Here is a 16,313-nt window from a genome sequence, read left to right on the forward strand (position 1 = left end):
TAGTTTTAGTTATCCTCAGATTATAATTTACCCAAAACCAGTAGACAGGGGTTGATAAAACATGGCATGTATTGGTCAGTGATACTTGAATGAACACCTAACTCCATGAAAAAATGGGATTCTAATTTATTTTTAACATTATTAACTATAACATTTAATCAATGAAAAAATGGTGTAGTTTGGACCTCAGAAAGTAAAAACCATGCGACAAAACAAAGAAATGGAAAAAACAAACATGTTTGAAAACTATTTCAGATGATTCTTGAATCTTGTTTTTAAACAAGGTATACTTTTCACAACCCAATAAAACTGGCTTTGTGACCCACTTTGGGGTCTCAACCCATCAGTAGAGAACCAGTTCTATGGTTGCAGAGTCATGTGCACAATGAGGATGTCACAAGGGACTAAATACAGACCAGTTGACTGTAGTCTACATTTAAGTAGAATAGGATTGGGTAGTATCCATTTCTTAAAACTGTAAAAACTTGCCCAAAAGTCAGGATTTAAAAATCTCATAAAGACATTCCACCGAAAGTATGATTTGCCTGGACACGACCATTTTGCTGAAAACTCCCTGCCAGAGTTGTACATGTCAGAGAGAAGATGGCCCGGCAGCTAACATAAGTGTTTCACTTCTCCACAACTACGGAGCCTTATCTCAGCCTAACAGTTCATAACATCGGCAACTAGGAGGTAAAAAGTTTGTGCTTCCTTGTCCCTGATGATCACACCACAGAGCTCCTTGCACAAGGTCTCAAATAAGCTCTTCTTGCAGGTTACTGTCCACATATCTGTGCTGGTTCCCAGTACCCCTGTGCTTTAATCAAGTTGTTATAAACCAGTTTACCCTGGTATAGCCTACACACATCTACATTTTCTAGATTAAAATCTCCAAATCACTCCTTGCTATGAGATGCAACCTAACCGCTATGTTGGTTTATATAATGTAAAGCATTATTGCAATAAGGCAGTGGCCACTACCCTGAGCTACAGCCCAAGCTAATTGCTGCTTCAGCTTAGATTAAATGACTGGTAGTTCTACAGCTTACTAACAAGAATGACAGTTTATTTGTTTGGCTAATAACACATACCCCTGGTGTCACCCAGTACTTGGCATACAATCATATTTCTCTCAGTATTAAAAGCAGATTCTGATACTGACATTGGTATCAGAACAACTTCACTTACTGAGCACTGAATGGTGACATAAAGGAGAAAACACAACACTTGTAGGTGATGTATGTGCACAGTCAGTGATTTGTGAGATAAAATTGGTGTCCAAGTTGGAGTCCAGACAGTGGAGCGTTGAATCTGCAGAGCCTCTGCTCTCGCCACATGACAGGGACAAACAGATAAGGCTGGCTCTCAGGGGAGAGGGAGGGTGGCCATCAAGCCAACCCCCTAAAAAGAAATAGCAGCGGCGAGCTGTCAAGGTTTCTGTCACATCCTACATCAAGTCAGCCTCCCGGTCCATCCCGTCGCTGGCAAACCACGCACAGTTGTGGCCAAGGATGAAAGTGCTGGAAAATGGGAGTCATTGTAAACCATTTTCTGCCCTGGAGCCCCCACCGCCGCCGCCACCATCCCCTCCGTCTCCACCCCTCTTCTTCCCGACTCCTCTTGAAGACAAATGGGTCCAGGGCAATGACAGAGTGCCTGGTCCACAAATCACCGACGGCCGGTTTGCTCGTCCACTGCTTCCTCCTCCCCCGCTGCCTCCCCCCTGCACCCAACCTCGCCCCCTCCTCGTCCCCGGCCCCTCCATTAGTCATGTGCACGCAGGCAGCAGCCAGCAGCCGTAATTAGACAAGGACAAATCGCCAACCGCAGACGTGGACGGGTCCGGCCGCTAAATAAGGTCCCGTTTCCATACCGACTGGTGGGCGGCAAGTAGGGCCAAGGAGAGGACCGGACTGTGGGAGACAGAAATGGGGAGGGGTCGGTACTGTCCAATACACCCTGCAATCCTCTTGTCCTGGCCTGGACTAGCACCACCATTTATTATCCTACAGGCCAATGTCTTGAACCTACAGCTCAAAGATACACCCCCAAACTATACCCCTACTCTAACACCAACATACCCCTTAATCCTATTCCCAGTAGAAACCTGTTTTCAGATCTACACTGCAGTTTTTCTCACAATACATTTTCATATAATTATCCCGGACACACTTAGAGTATATGAAATACTCATAAACATGGATATTAATTTCATGAATATTAAACTTCTGTGCTCACTTTTGTCAAACTGCTGATAGTGCAAAATTTAAGATAGTTTTCTATACGGAATATGAATACCACCATCCATCTTTCAAGACAGGGGCGAGACAGGAACCTCATACAAGCGTCCATCACATTCTTGTCAATGGAACAACACTACGTCACTTTTTTGTGAGGGGGTCAAACCAACTCTAAATAAATAAAGTAAGCAAAGTAAATTTGGAGCAATAAAGAGGTTTCAGGGTACATTAGGTGTAACATTAGAAGAATGGAATTAGCAAAAATGAGGGCCGGTAGAATCAGATTACACACGGACAAAGAAATGAGCAGTCAACAAAATATAAATTACAGCCATATGAGGGCAGAGCAGACCGAATTCACAGAGGAGTATCAGTAACAATTGCTTTGGCCGGGTCAGAGCTATAACACTCCCTGGGCAGAAGGGGGTTTGCAAGAAACTGACCACCCCCTCCACCTACACACACAAAGACACAGAAAAACTCTCACACACATACAAACAGCATGCTCCACCAGAGCAAACCTTATTGATCTGCCTCCTAATTTCCTAATTAGTTTTTTATTGGATTTCATAATCGCCATCAGGACACATCAAAAGAAACTCAAAACCCCAGCAAGATTTTCTGCCCTACTCAACATAATTTTTTTAAAACTGTGAAAAGGATGCCATGTTTTCAATTCCAAGTCCCCAGATGTGAGAGCAACCCTGTTTTTTTCTCATTTAACTTCTCCACCAGAACTCCTTGGCCAGCAAACACTGCACAAAAACACCATTTCTCCCATGTGCAGTAACTGATGTTTAGCATTGCACATTTTCTGCATGATCTGCTGCTATTTGTCACACTTCTGCTCTCTCTACAGTCGCCTCTCACTTGTAGAACTTGCTAAACATACAGCAGCATAAGGTGCAGAAAAAAGTGAAGATAAAAGAAAAAATCTTTAATTCTGGCCATTGCATGTTAAAGTGTTTCCAGTCACTTCTCGTAATTCTTTGTGGCCCATGTAACCTCCTTGAAAAGAACAAAATCTTATCCAGATTGTTCATCCTGTGTCACTGCCTCTGAACTACACTGGCCAGTTGGCATTTGTGCTCACCACAGGAAACAGCCTTCTATTTCCTGTGAATAGCATAGCTGCTCACACATCAACATGCTGAAAGACTGAACGGCCAGCAGCAGAGCAGCAGAACTTTCCAATAACTGCAGCAGCTGGCCAGTGGTTACCACACTCTCTAATGTTTTTATAGTGTTATGTATGTGATGTTGAAAGATATACTGAGTACAGAAAGCGGGCAAAGTCTGCGGGGAGTCCAAAAACAAAGAACATCCAGAGTCCTTTCTCGCACACGGGGGCAGCTGGCCCCCTGACATCTGTTTAGGAAGAATCCAATGCATACAAAAACAACAGAGGACATATTCAAATTACTGGAAGGAGTGTCCCTTTGGACCACAGGCCTCAACTTTTCTTTTAGCACCTCCACTCTGATTTGACTTCAAGAGACTCCTTCTTGCACCATCTGGTGTGTAAAATAAATGCACAGAGAGTAGAAAAGGACCTAGGACAAGCATTAGAAAACTTACTACTTACTTGCTACTTAAACTGAACATCTTCTCTTCAAATGCTTAATTTGGCCACCTGAGCTGGTCTGCATGAACCGCGGTCAGTCATGTTGGGATGAGTGAGCAAGTTGCAGCTTTCTTCCATCAGAGCTCAGCAGCCGTCGCTGGACTCGCATCCAAACAGAAACTAATGTAACTGCCTCTACACAAGCTAATCATCTTTATTTTATTTGGGAATTGTTTGAAATGACATTTTTTCTATTTTATAGATCATTTCAAGAGACATTATCATTTTAACTTTTTTTTTAGGTAAAAATAGGAAAAAATGTGCGGGTTTCGGGATGTTTGAATTAGAAAGTAAAGTTAAAAACTAAAAGACTATTTTATTTCTTTGAAAAAGGAAAATATATTTAAAAATATCTTTTCCAAATTTTTTTCAAACTGTTTTCTTTAAAGTAAAATCTGGATTTGAACTCTTGTTGAATCGTATTGTTGAATTGTCATCTTGTTTTTCCATCGAGCAACAGAAAAGTATCAACAGTAGTATTAATCAGGACTCAGAGAACGAGCTCTGGAATAAAAATATGACTTATATATCTGTTTTTTTTTATGACTTTGATACTTTTCTGTCCAATGAAATGTAAAAAGAGTGGAAAATATGTTCTTTTAAAGCAGTGGTTCTCAACTGGTGGGTTGGGACCCAAAAGTGGGTCCTGAAGCCCTTTTCAGTCACGGATGTGTGCCTGGGAAAAAATCGTCTATGAGACTCCATAAAACATGCATATTTTGTCTTGTTTCATTGCTTTGATACACCTTTTGTACTGTCTTAGGCCCAAGCTCCACTATTTTATTATCAAATATTTATGATTGATCCAAAAAAAAATAAATCTCCAAAATATGGGTTGCAATTCTCCTTGAGGAGTTGATGATGGGTCCTGTGACTCAACCAGTTGAAAACCCCTGTTTTAAAGTATGTGGTATAAAAGTATGCAAGTAAAAAAAAAAAAAAAAGGTGACAACCATATTAACAAATGACCTTTGTTAATGCACATTTGATACCTTTTCTCATGTTCATTTTTAATGTTTATACCATGCTGCTAATTTGATTCATAGTGTTTTTAATATCAAACTTGATTAAATGATTAAAAACAATGACTCTGTACAATTATTAGATATTTTACACATTATAACAACACAATAGGAGTGCAGTCATGGAAGAGCTGAGCTATACAGTGTTGAAGATGGGTACATTTGTTCCATCTAATTTCACTCAAGCTAAGAAAAGACATGCTAAAACAACATCAAATACACACACCTGGAGCACACTGGCTCTTTCAGTTTACAGGCTTCAAAATGAAAACAGTTACATCGAAACTAACAAATAAGTGTCTTTACAGCCAATATGGCACACCATTTACCGTTGATAAACAAGGATTATTTAACAGAAAGGAATAAAGAGCAGACACTCTGTATGTCTGCACATGGAAACTCAACAGGTTCAAACAAGAGGCAGGAGGGACTATAATGAACAAACTTTGAGCTCATGTCCACAAACTTACAGAGCTAGAAATGGGGTTTCATAAAAACAGCACTTCAGGACCTTTCTGGATCAGAGCATACCAACAGCCTCTCCCACTGTACCAAGCTCCCTGCTGTACTTAGTGCTTGTTTTTGTGGACCGTCTTCAAACCTTCATAGATTAAACTGAATAAACAGAAGAGCCAAATAGAAATTTCTCTTCAATATACATTTCAGCTCATGCTGGGGTTTTTTATTATCACAAAAAGATGCAACTCATGGTCCTCACAATGTTTGTTTACACACTAAAGTTTGCTATTGAGGAGGAAATCTGAGCTAGAATAAAAAACATTGTCAGCCAGATAACCCTTAAAAAGTGTCTCTTAAAATGATCAAATACCAGAATGCGCACTACCAAAAATCACAATATATACTTGTGAGAGCTGTTTCTTAAAAAATTCTTACATTCATGTTTAAATGATTTTATAATCTCATAAGTTCATAACCTTGCAAAGCCAATAGGTTGGCCAGATTCCATGTCTGTCATCAGACAAATCTATTTTGCAAAGCTCCAGTCTGAAATGATTACTGGGGTGGTAGCTACAGAGGCGGTTTAGTCCTGCTAGAGGCTGGAAGTAATGGCTGGAACCAGTTTAGCAATTAGCTCGGATGTAGCTACATTATAGCAGCAATTTTATCAGAGCTGGGCCACATTAATTTATTTAAAAAAGAGCAAGGAACTGCACAGAAAGATTTTCATTATTTAAAAGATGTTTTGTCCTTCTCCTGACCTGCGTCAACATGAGTTTGCCTTAGTTACACTTGGGTTTTGTTGTACTGTAATTCATTACAATGGCTGCTGGTGGAGCTGTAAGCTTGGATAGCTGCATCTGCAGTTTTATCTGAGCTGGGCCACATTAAGAGCAAAGAACCACACTGACAGCTTTTCCTTTGGGAGAAAAATGTATACATTTTAAAGATAATAATATCAAGCTAGTGCACTTGAGGGTGGAATTGAGAGGCTAAATCTATTTAAAAAAATGTTTTTCTATATACAGTTGCTGATTTAATTTTTTTCCTGGTCTGATCTCCTGATAAAGGTTTTGGATGAAACTAGTTTTGTGCCTAAAAAGGCTGTTATTAACATCAGGAAGCTTTTTTTATCTTTCTTTAATAGATATTCAATTTTATGTCCATAATAAAACACTGACTGTCAACTTAGAAAGGTCAAGTGACCTGCACGACCATCTCTGATTTTACCTGATACTATATTTCACCAGAAAATTGTTGGCCACACATTATCATTTTACCTTTATTTCCTTATTTATGCTGGGATAGTTTTTAAGTTCATTACTACATCATTTATTAATTATCTATTGTATAAAATTATCTATTTGAATAATATGTGATTTAATTTCTGGGTTGAGTTGACATTCTACGGTGATCAACACTCTGTTTTTTCATCTTTGCTTAAAATATATTTTTGATCAATAAAATCAATGGAACAGAGGTTTACTGCAACTGCAGCTTCTGCAGGGAGGAAATATCTAACAAATACCTACAATCAGTGACTGTTTAGTTCAGCTGTTGCTTCACATTATTTACCTGAACACCTCTCTCCTTCTCTCTGCCTTATTAAACGGCGTTTGTGGGTGCAATGAGTTTTGATCATGTTTTAAATCTGCTAATTATCAATACTGATACATTTTTCCTATTCAGTGATATGTCTGACGCTCAGTCTTAGTGATGCCACACTGTGGTTTAATCATTTAAATTAAAGGATATTATCGATATATAAACGTACGCTGACCAGCCCGCGTGAAACAGTGGAAGTGCTTGCATAGGGACAGCCCACTTTCCTACGCCTATCCTACAGCGGTGGAGGGAGAAATGCAGGGATGAGAAAGCACAGTGTTTATCCTTAAAGCCTAAAAGTCTCCACTAACTTGTGTGTGTCTTTAGCTCACACACAGAGGGCGCAGCGTTTGTCCGTGCTGTGTTCATCTGGTGCATTCTGCTGTAGGGGAGAAAATCTAGGACATTTAGGAAACTCAAGGTTCTTTTCTTCTTCTTTGGTAGTTTTGGCAGTGACTCTCAGTGCACTGTTGCTGATATAGCGCCGCCAAATTGTCAAAAATGACATCCACCTGCTGTAATGCTTGTCAGAAAATAACAGTTTTTATGGCATCAGAGCTTTGAGAGCTGGAGGCAGCATGAAACTTGGTGGAGGCAGCTGCCTCATGATTTAATGTGTAGGGAAAACCCTGCACTGATCCAAATCCTGCGTACAGATTCTAGATCCATATAGAATCTACATCTATGTAGAATCTAACAGATACTAAGGCAGAACATTTTGAGTTTGATAAACAGTTTTTACAGTCCTGAAGATGCAGCAAGGTCAGTGCAATATTAAAGGGCAGGTGCAATAAGAACTTTTACCTTTAACTCTCGTTTTTATATCTTATTTTTTATCTTCTGGTACTATGGACCACTGTCTGTTCTTGTGTTTATTTGTTTTGGTTTTTTTTGGGATGTTTTGACTGCAAGCAGCTAAGTTGCACTTTTGTCCATGACATATTTTCCTCTGGGGACAATAAAGTTTATCCTTTATTCTTTATTAAAGAATACTGGAGTAGACATCTTCTCACCATGCCAGACAAAAACAAATTGCCTTTAAGTACTTGTATTTTCTTTAAACTTAAGGGTGTGGAATATATATGGAATAGTACGGGTAAGTCCAGCTCAACAGGCCTCCAAGTGACCCCACCATTTCAATCACACAGACCCATGTTCATATGGAGGTGTGAAAAGGGGGGCAGAGCAGAGCTTAAATCCCAGTGAAGATGTTTTTGGCCTTGATCACCGTGCCCATCGATCCCTGGCTGATTCCTACTCAGATACGTCTTATTTTATTAGTGGCTTCGGCCTTCTGCTGCCCCATTCCGCTGTGATCAATACCAGCATGGGGATGGCCCATATTTTTCTCACTTTTAGTGCCTTAACGCTGTTTAACCGTGTCACCTGATAAACGACAAGCCCTCCCCAAACACTGATTTCCTATTGATTTCTCCCTCATTCCGCCATCCCTCCCTTCGTCACTCTCCCATTGTTTTTATCTCCAGTTATCTCCCCTCTCCTCCCTCTATACCTTCACTCCCATCAACTTAAGTAGAGGATGGACCTGCCAGCTACCTTTAAACCATTCAACCACTGACACCCATTCTGTTAGGAGTCAGCTTAGGTCAGGCGACAGCGATCCTGCATTGCCTCTTTAAATGGCTCTGAATTATCATCCCCAAAAAAGAACTCCAACTATTTCACCTTGTTTCCAATCATTTGTAAAGCAGATATAAATTCTTACCAGGTTTGTGCTGAAATTTAGGTTTATGTTTCCCATTTTCCATCATTACCCACCAAACGGCCTGCGCACTAGCGGTGTTGGAGACCTATCTGTGTGCAAGCAAGCATCCACAGAGCCTGATACAGTGAGGCACCATGCAACAGATGCTGTGACAACCTGGAGGGAGACAGCTCCATCCATCATACCCTGAAGTCCTGATGATCGAAGCAGGGTTTGGACTGTGGAGGAGGATGCACTGGGAGTACCAGCAGGGCAACATACAATCCACTTAATGGGCTTCTATCAGGCCTTAACTGTATAAACACATTTGATATGTGAACAGTGGATAGCAAATTAATTTTGGGAACAGATGAACAGCAATGAGGATGAAATACGGTTATACCCTGGAAAAAGGGGGAAGTATGTTGAAGAAATCTGAGTATAAATTAAATAATCTGTAAACAAATATCCAAAAAATACAGCTAACAGGGAATGGAGGATTGTACTACCTCTATTTTTCCTCTATCTTCTAAGACCATACATTATTTATGCAAAATTAAACCTGCTCCTATTCCTGCTTAGTCTGGCCCATCCACTCAGTTACCTCTTTATTGATCTCTTATCTCAAGCCCTTGCGTAAATCCAGTGTGTTCCTCACAGCCTTACTGCCATTAGTGCCATTAAATATGAGACCCTTATCACCAGAAACACGGATGCTGTCAGTATAAATTGTGTTTTTTAAACTATTTCGATCTCTTATCTTAAAGTTTAAGTTTTACCTTTTAAATAATCTGTTACTTACTTGAAATTTACAAAACACCCCACATACAAAGTCGGGACAAGTAAACTGAAAATGTGAGTATCTGTTGAAGAATCCGATAACGTGATCTGGCATCTTTTATTAGGCCTCTCACCCTTTAACAATAGGTTAAGTGATAAATTGACATTTATAACACAGCCTGCCAAGAAACACTGGGTACAGAACACACTGAGAAACTGAGCATGAAGTAATAACGAGCGAGTGGGCAAGAGCAGAGATTTTCTATTAACACAAGGAGAGAAGAGTTGAAGGGGGTGTGGGTTATGGAAGGACCGCTCTTTAGAGCTTAACTGCCCCCCCCCTCCTTCTTTCACCCCTCTGCAAAGTTAACAGAAATGGGAGAGCTTGAGCACCAGCTAGCGGTAGTTTCACTGCCAAGAAGCCGCACACCAAACACATTAATCATGACCAGGGGAGTGTAAAATTCAATCGGCTCCTTCCATCCATTTCATGTGAAGCAGACTGAAGGCCGGCCTTGTAGTGCCTGAGAAAGGAAGGATGAAAAAAGGGGGGAAAAAAGAAAGAGGAGCTCCCTACACTTCATCAGAACCCCTACTTCATAACAAATGGAGTGTCTCTCTGGCGGAGGAGTGCCATCAGAAACACGCGTTCTCTCTATCCATTTAATTCCGGCAGTGGAGGAAGGGTCAGGGAGGGAGCAGTGGGAGCGTGTTCTGCTCTCCGCTCGCCGCTTCCCCAGTCACACAGTAAACTACCTTTTAGGAATTGTTTCTCAATAAGAAATGATCAGTCCATTTATCTGCACCAGGCGGGCCTGTCTCCTCACCCAGACCTCCAATATTTTTCGTTTGACCTGATCAGGGCTATAAACTAGACCGAGACACTTTCAATTTGTCACCCAAGGAGGCCTCCGCCAGTCCCATGCTACTGATTGCATCCTCCCTCCCAAATGTAAAAATTCCTCCCATGCTTGAAACCTCTCAGATTTTTTTCATGCATACAGCTACTTGAAAAAAGCGCATCTTATTCATGCTAATAAAAAATGTTCAGGGATTATCCACACACCATGTCAGGGACATGATGCTTTTTGGTGTGTTTTGGAAAATATGCTGACAAAAATTACCATAACATCATTTTATAAAATCATTTAATTTCTGATTTTTTTAACAGATGTACACTTAAAGTTTCTCACTAGTTCCTTTTCACAACATATCTCCCACTCTAGTTCTTTTGTAATCCATGAAATAAACAATATTAAATGTAAAAGTAGTTTTGTGTTAAATTATGATAGCCTTTAGGCTCTTTGGAGAGCCATTATGAATACTGAAATAACAACTGACTCAGAGCCAACCAGCGTGCACCTGCTTTTATCTATATGATTTCCATGATCCCAGCATAATAACTAGTTAGAATTACATAGAAAAGAGCTAAAGGTAAGTTTTTGTCTTATCTTATGACAGTTACTACATTAACATTAACCCACTTGTTCAAGCCTGCACTGTGTAATATCTGAATATAATTACTTTCTACACCATGTGCAACATATATTTATCGAGGTGAACATAAAATGACTGCACAGGTCCAGAATTAATAAAAAACTTTAAAGGATTAGGAGGCATCGCTGTCTCTCTCCTCTGCTGTACATAATTGTTTGTGTTTTAATGAGATGATAAAGGGAATTAATGTAATGTGAACCAAACAGGCAGCATGGATAGAGGTTGTGGCAAAGGGCAAAGCAGTGCATACAAGGCACTGCTTCAATACAAACAAAATCCTGTACCTACTTGTCAAGTTGTAAATGTCCCGTTTGAAAGATTTTAGAGCTTTACCACTATGAACAGTCAGAAAATAACATTTTAAGTGTCAGCGTGGTGTCTGTGTCCCTCTCTCGACCTGAATTCTGGATTACCCACTGCAGCATGCTCCTTTCTCTCATTCCCTGCATACTCCCATAACTCTAGGAGTGTCCAACCCATGATCCAAAGATTTTGGTCACATAAGAGCTAAAAGACCATCTAATCGAGGCACTGAGTGGAGGGTGTCAGCCCTATTGAAAACACAGACTGTTTGGCAAGGACTTGAATGTCACTTATTGAAGAGGATCTTTTGTAAAACTACGCTTTCCACTGTTACTTTATGTGGTTTAAACCCAGGAAAAATGTACCAGGCAGTGTTCCCTCATTCTAGACCAGTGTTGAGATTTTGATGATGATGGAAAAAATCTTTTATCCCAGAATGAATATTGTGATCAGGTTACTTTTAGAAACATCAAAAACAATATTAGTACAAAATATCCCTTGAAGACCTACACTGTTAACCAACAATCCAACAAACCTATCAAATTATGCAAAATCTACTGAAAATCTTTTTAGTGCCACAAGCACTAATGCACATTGGTTTGAAACATGCCCTCCTGAGCATGCATTGGTTTGCTAATGAAAGCCTATCATAACCATTTTAAGTAGCATTAAATGAATATAGATGCACATTTATATTTTATAGACTGTACATGCATTCATGCAGATCTATTAAGAAAAAATGATACAGGGAGGCAGCTCTTTTTAAAGGTTGTTCATTGAAGGGAGAAATATTAACCCCACTGTTTTCTTTCAAAACATGTTCAGACTTTAAACAGGGGGTAATTACAAGTCACACATGAATTGCTTTCTCATCAGACTGTTTAAAACAGTTAAACATTCTTTGAAGTGGATGTAACTTGTCAATGATTTTTGGCAGCACAGAAATATGTTGAGTAACACTCAACCTGTTCAAACTGCGAGTCACAAGCACGCAATTAATCACTGATACCTCTGGCTGACACTCTGCATGTATATGGTTGCACAACACTAATGGGCAACCGAGCGGAACTGAACAACACATGGAGAAATTTACCTTTGTCTTAACTTGTGTCCTCGTTTCCTGACTTCAGGTAAGGGAGAGCTTTCTGTCCTGTACGATGACGACAGATGCCGAATTTTTTTCCAATCATTATACTCCAGCAATTTCCTAGAATACAGGATGGACGGCACACATTAGGAGAATTCCATGCAAATATGAAAAAAGCGATCTATGTTAGTGTAACAGAGTTAAGAAAGCTTCAGATTCAGTTCATATACAGGAAAAAAAAGTGGAGTATTTAAATGTTTTTAACTGGCTTTGCAATCATACATTTCAGTATTCAAAATTTTAGCACTTTGTCAAAACATAAGTATTTTTAAGTAATCAAAATCACACATTTCACTCATGACGGTGTGTTTTAATCAGCTTCTGCACTGAGCAGAAGTTATGCAGAAGTTTCTCATTTTTGCTCAAGTTCAGCTGTTTTAAACGGTCAACTACAGTTCAGACTTTTTAAACCCACACAGTTTAACAGAATTAAATCATTCAGACAAATCTTTTGAAACACAAAAAACAGGCTGCAACCAAAGGCTGCTTAATTGCATGAAATCATTGACTGCAGTGTGTGTCTTAGTATGTGAGATAGATTGTTGGAGTTGTCCCAGAAGAAGGTCTATTTCTGTAAACTATTTTGTTACACTAATAAATAGTCATGATTGACTTGTAGCTTGGCAGGGTATTGCACTGGTTCAGGATCTCTAGGAAAAGGCCTGCATTCTGTGCTTAGTTGGATAATAACTGTTACGACTCTGACTGCAAAGATAACTTATTATTTCCAAATTCAACCACTCCAGATAGCCATTCTTGCTCTCTGGGGGAGGTTGTTGTTGTTTTTGTGTTGGAGTTGAGCTGAAGTTTACACTACAGATTTATTCAAAGATACACCACACGTGTAGTAGATCACACTTAAACTGCATGTTTGAACTCAGTGCTGGTCAAAACCCAAACTTCCACCCACTGTGAGATTACTTCCTTGCCCTTCTGAAGGTCAGGAGAGCAGTCCATCAGACCTCAACTAGGTCAACACTCACTTCTTCTCCTGTAGATTATGACTGTGTCATGATGACAAGCAGATTTTATTTCCCTTCTTTTCTTGGAGAACAAAGCATCTCATAGTTATCAGCTTTACAAATTCAAGGAAAAAGGCACTGACATTATGTAAGTAAGATTTCGTTTTTTACTTCCGTAAGAGTATACACACTTTCATGGCCAAACTTGTTCTTCATTGAAGATTTATGTGCTATGCCATTAGCCAAAAAAATCATGAATTTACCCTGGTAGTTTACTTCTGCCCTTACATTCATCAAAGAAGCATTTTGCAAACCTTCTATTAAGATCTGCGTATTTAAAGAGTGTAGCTCCATGGAAACTGCAGCTTAACTCAGCTGGTAGTGCAGGAGCCCCATGTACTGACTTTACGGTCCTCATTCCAGGTTCAACCCTCTATCCTGAAGCTGTTCATGACATTCTCAACTCTCTTTCCCCATCTCTCTTCACTTTGAAATAAAAATAAATGTCCTAATGAAACCTGAACAAAAAGTATAGCTGTGAAATCTAAAGTAACCATACAACTAAAAGAAAAAGAGGTAGAGTTTGCCTTTGGATAAGAGCCTCTAAGTTTGGATAGCAGGAGCATACATCTCTTGAAATGCCCACTCATATCAGCATTCACATATACCCCACTACTGCCCTCTACTGGTGATCTGCGGTAGAATTTTAACTTTCCTCCTTGCAAAATTTCAGAGGTGGACAATTACATGTATGTATGTAAGTAAGTGCTGCTTGCATAATAAAACAACAGTAGTCAGTCTGGACTGGTACAGCATGTGTTTCACGATTTACCCTTGCCTTTATTTTGTCCAGAAGACAATTATATAAATCCTAACTCTCACTGTGCAAGCTTTATAGGAAGCAGCTGCAAAAACCAACAAAAGAGATACAATGCTTAACCTAAATCTTGTGGAGGACAGGAGAAAAAATGTAAACTTAAAAAATACCTTGCTTATGGGTAAATTTTCAGAAACAGTTATCTGAAATAGCCATTGCAAACAACTTTGATGTCATCCTACCTGTCTCTACAAATCTATTTACGTGTACAAGAGAATTTGCTTGATGGAGGTCAGATTCATTCATAGCATATTGTGCTATTGTTTAAACATTCAGATAACTTTGTCTTTTTTTTGTCTGTATTCAGCCACACAGCGTATTAGGCACATTATATGTATATTCTCGAAGACATCTGACCCAGGCCACACTGTCCTATGCCGAGTCTGATATGGCATAAACCTAGAGGATGTCTTGTTTGCTCTGGGAAATAGCTCTTTGTTGTACCTCCTTTTAGCCTGCACATGGATTTTGTTTACAACTCTTAATTCATTTGTCTCTGTAAATGTATTTAACCAGGAAAGCTTCACTGAGATCAAGAACCTCATTTACAGGATTGTCCTGGCCAGGAAGGGCAGCAGCACAATCATCAGATATGACGCATACAAACACAGGTCAACCAGTTCTGAGTCATCAGTCAAAACGTCTACAACCTTGTGATGAACCTTGTGAAACTATGTACTCACTTCAGGTGATCTGTCCCATGAATACTTGTGTCATCTGTATGTTTTGTTTGCTATCCTACAGTTGATTTTCTGATAGTTTGTCCTTGACTTTCTGATTTGACCTATTGCATCTTCCTTGAATATCTGCCAACTGCTTTTAATGTTTTTGTTTTGTTTTGCCCTATTAAGCTATCATAGATAATTAACCAGGTTTCCCTGAGAAAGAAGTATAGCTTTCACATATTTCTGACATGCAGCCGCCTGGCATTACATTTAAAATATGAAAAAGCATCTTTGGTTTTCGCAATTCAAGCTTTAACTGGCTCAGTTACTTGAATTAGCATGCTCCAAGGCCAACAACAAAACATAAGGCCAGGTATGAAACTTAGCATCACTACTGCATGAAACTTTCAAGAATATAGCTAGCAAGTTGGCTAACAGGCTAGCAAGAAGGTACTACACCTTTTAGTGAAATAAGCTGCTGGTGAACAAACCTCTAGACTTCTCAAAGGAAAGTTGTTTCTGGAAACACTTCCACCGACGAAGCACATTCTCAGAGAGTTTGGTAAGGTACCTTGTAGTAACTTGTAGTAAACTAACATGTGACTACTAACAAAGAAACCTCTCCCAACAGTCCATTAGACACACGTGCCCTTTGGTCGCGTGAGCGGTGGAACGCTTGTTTGGCTTTCTCGCGCTCTTCTCTTCCTTGGTTCGTTTTCTGCTTAGCAAGGATGAGTCCGGTGCTTCCACTGCAGGTTGAGATGTATGCTGCAGCAGACTTTATCACTGTACATGAATTACTTGCTGAGCTGAACACTAACCCTATAAAATAAAATAAAATGTAGTTTAAAAACTAGGTTTTGAGACAGAGTATTAATTTCATTAAACATTTGGTTAAATACTGTAAAAAACCTTTAACAGCTGTGTACTGTTTTGTACTGCATGTGCAAAATTGGACTTGACATTTCACCCTCTTGTCTGCCTCAAGTCTTTTGATGCTGGATTACCAGCAGAGATAATATTCCTTCCAGTAATTTATCACATCAGTTTAGAAGTATGTGTTAACAACTTTTATAGTCATTGTTTTCTAAGAGAGCCCTAAAGTATGACTACATAAGCCCCTGTAAAGTTAAAGTCAAGCTTAATCTGCCAACCAACACAGTTCTCTCAAGAACCTGGACTTGACCTGGATCTCAACCCTGCATAATAGTCTAACATTTGTGCCAAAATCTCAAAGCACACTAAAATTAATATTCATGCAAAATCGCCTCTTTAAAACTTATCTTTATGATTTTTAGTCATTCTACAGTTGCATTAATGGTTGCAGATTCTCAGGGCACACCAATGTGCCATTTGAGAACTGAACAGAAGAAACACCTATTTTCAAGTAAATACTTACCATAACAGAGGTACTCACACTCCTAAAT

The 16,313-nt window shown here is 39.5% G+C and overlaps 1 long non-coding RNA gene across 3 annotated transcripts in view; it reads right to left on the reverse strand.

Moving 5' to 3' along the window:
• LOC121517898 overlaps positions 1-15,604 on the reverse strand; it is a 65,114-nt gene extending 49,510 nt beyond the window's left edge. For 2 of the 3 annotated variants that reach the window (XR_005992595.1, XR_005992593.1), the window contains exons 1-2: positions 15,378-15,604; positions 12,329-12,442 (exon numbers count right to left, since the gene is read on the reverse strand). This is a non-coding gene — a long non-coding RNA (uncharacterized LOC121517898). The remainder of the gene's footprint in view (positions 1-12,328; positions 12,443-15,377) is intronic. The other variant, XR_005992594.1, reaches the window with a different exon arrangement.
• Between the last annotated feature and the right edge of the window lie 709 nt (positions 15,605-16,313).

This window comes from Cheilinus undulatus, linkage group 11, assembly GCF_018320785.1.
Source record: "Cheilinus undulatus linkage group 11, ASM1832078v1, whole genome shotgun sequence".
In the NCBI taxonomy this organism is placed as follows: Eukaryota; Metazoa; Chordata; class Actinopteri; order Labriformes; family Labridae; genus Cheilinus; species Cheilinus undulatus.